Source organism: Dryobates pubescens, chromosome Z (assembly GCF_014839835.1).
Source record: "Dryobates pubescens isolate bDryPub1 chromosome Z, bDryPub1.pri, whole genome shotgun sequence".
Lineage (NCBI taxonomy): Eukaryota > Metazoa > Chordata > Aves > Piciformes > Picidae > Dryobates > Dryobates pubescens.
The window spans coordinates 86,810,477-86,813,402 of NC_071657.1; positions in this window are offsets into that span (position 1 = coordinate 86,810,477).

Consider the following 2,926-nt stretch of genomic DNA (forward strand, 5'->3'; position numbering starts at 1 on the left):
CAACCCTCTCCACATAACACATATCTTCCCAGAGCCAGGATCAGGGGTTGCTTAGCATGGAGAAGAGGAGGCTCAGAGGAGACTTTATTGTGGTCTACAACTACCTGAAGGAAGGTTGCAGCCAGGAGGGGGCTGGTCTCTTCTCCCAGGCAACCAGCACTAGAACAAGAGGACATAGTCTCAAGCTGCACCAGGGGAGGTTTAGGCTGCATGTTAGGAAGAAGTTCTTCACAGAGAGAGTGATTTGCCATTGGAATGGGCTGCCCCAGGAGGTGGTAGAGTCACCATCACTGGAGGTATCACAGTATCACAGTATCACAGTAACTAAGGTTGGAAGAGACCCCAAGGATCATCAAGTCCAACCTGTTCCAACAGACCTCACAACTAGATCATGGCACCAAGTGCCACATCCAATCTCCCCCTGAACACCTCCAGGGACGGCGACTCCACCACCTCCCTGGGCAGCCCATTCCAATGACGAATGACTCGCTCGGTGAAGAACTTTTTCCTCACCTCGAGTCTAAACCTCCCCTGGCACAACTTGAGACTGTGTCCCCTTGTTCTGGTGCTGGTTGCCTGGGAGAAGAGACCAACCCCCTCCTGTCTACAACCACCTTTCAGGTAGTTGTAGAGGGCAATGAGGTCACCTCTGATCCTTCTCTTCTCCAGGCTAAACAATCCCAGCTCCCTCAGCCTCTCCTCACAGGGCTGTGCTCAAGGCCTCTCCCCAGCCTTGTTGCCCTTCTCTGGACATGTTCAAGTGTCTCGATGTCCTTCCTAAACTGAGGGGCCCAGAACTGGACACAGGACTCAAGATGTGGCCTAACCAATGCAGAGTACAGGGGCACAATGACCTCCCTGCTCCTGCTGGCCACACTATTCCTAATACAGGCCAGGATGCCATTGGCCTTCTTGGCCACCTGGGCACACTGCTGGCTCATGTTTAGGCGGGTGTCAATCAGCACCCCCCGGTCCCTCTCTGTTTGGCAGCTCTCCAGCCACTCCAACCCCAGCCTGTAGCTCTGCATGGGGCTGTTGTGGCCAAAGTGCAGCACCTGGCACTTGGACTTATTAAATGCCATCCCATTGGACTCTGCCCATCTGTCCAGTCGGTCGAGGTCCCTCTGCAGAGCCTTTCCACCCTCTAACTGACTAACATCTGTTCCCAACTTGGTGTCATCTGCAAACTTGCTGATGACTGATTCAACCCCCTCATCCAGATCATCAATGAAGATATTAAAGAGGATGGAGCCCAGCACTGATCCCTGGGGGACGCCACTGGTGACTGGCAGCCAGCCGGATGTGGCACCATTCACCACCACTCTCTGGGCTTGGCCCTCCAGCCAGTTCCTAACCCAGCACAGAGTGTTGTGGTCCAAACCACGAGCTGACAGCTTAGCCAGCAGTTTGCTGTGGGGGACGGTGTCAAAGGCCTTGCTGAAGTCCAGATAGACTACTAGGTGTTGAAGAAGAGACTGGATGGGGTGCTTGGTGCCATGGCTTAGTTGACTAGATAGTGTTGCGTGATAGGTTGGTTAATTCTCTTCTCCTCTCTTCTCTTCTCTTCTCTTCTCTTCTCTTCTCTTCTCTTCTCTTCTCTCCTCTCCTCTTCTCTTCTCTTCTCTTCTCTTCTCTCCTCTTCTCTTCTCTTCTCTTCTCTTCTCTTCTCTTCTCTTCTCTTCTCTTCTCTTCTCTTCTCTTCTCTTCTCTTCTCTTCTCTTCTCTCCTCTTCTCTCTTCTCTTCTCTTCTCTTTTCTCTTCTCTTCTCTCTTCTCTTCTCTTTTCTCTTCTCTTCTCTTCTCTTCTCTTCTCTTCTCTTCTCTTCTCTTCTCTTCTCTTCTCTTCTCTTCTCTTCTCTTCTCTTCTCTTCTCTTCTCTTCTCTATCACTTCTCACATCAAGACTGAATTAAATAACTCTGCACTACAGGACCACTCATGAGTGATGCACAAAATCATCACTGAACAAAGCTCAGTGGTAAATTAAAACAGTTGTACTTTCCAGGATGGAAGGCAACAACACCTGGATGCAGTTGCAGCAAGTCTCAGGACACTTGTCCTCATCCCAGCAGCTGTAACCTGATCCTTGTTTCTCCTATTACCACTGCACCAGCTGCCACACTGGGCTGGGGATCTGAGCACCTCTTGGTGTGAAGCTGACTCACAAATGGCTCCTTGTAGTGACTTTTTGCTTTAGTCTGCAGTAACAGTTTTAAACACTGGTTCTTCTGCACACAAGTACGTGAGGAGATGCTAATTTTTGCAACAAGCCAGCTGCACTGGATCTGCTAGCAGCAGGGCTAGTGAGCAGTTTAGCTTGCAGACAGGCCAAGGCAGAGAGATCTTCCCTCACACCATCCCCAGTCATGCAGCAAAGTTCCTGCTGCTGCCTGTGTCTGTGCTGAGATATCTAGGCTGCAGCAAAAGAAACATGGTGAAGGAGGGTACAGGTATTTAAACTCCTACATGGACTTCAGCTCTGGGGTCCTCAGCATAGAAAAGACAGGGACCTATTGAAGCTGGTTCAGAAGAGGGCCATTATAGTCTCTATAATGAAGGAGGGCTGAGAGAGTTGAGGTTGTTCAGCCTAGAGAAAAGAAGGCTTTGAGTAGACCTCATTGCAGCCATTCAATGGTTGCAGGGGGCCTATAAGAAACATGGGTATAGTAAGCTCATTTGTGACTGGAGTAATGGCTTTAAACTAAAAGAGGGCAGAATTAGACTAGACACAGGGAAGAAAGTGGTGAGACACTGGCCCCGGCTGTCCAGAGAGGTGGTGGATACCTCATCCCCGGGTATCTGCAAAGTCAGGTTGGACAGGGCTCTGAGCAACCTGTTTTGTTGCAGGTGTCCCTGCAGGAGGGACTGGACTAGGTCACTTTTAAAGGTTCCTTCCAATCCAAAGCATTTGATAATTCTGTAATTCTA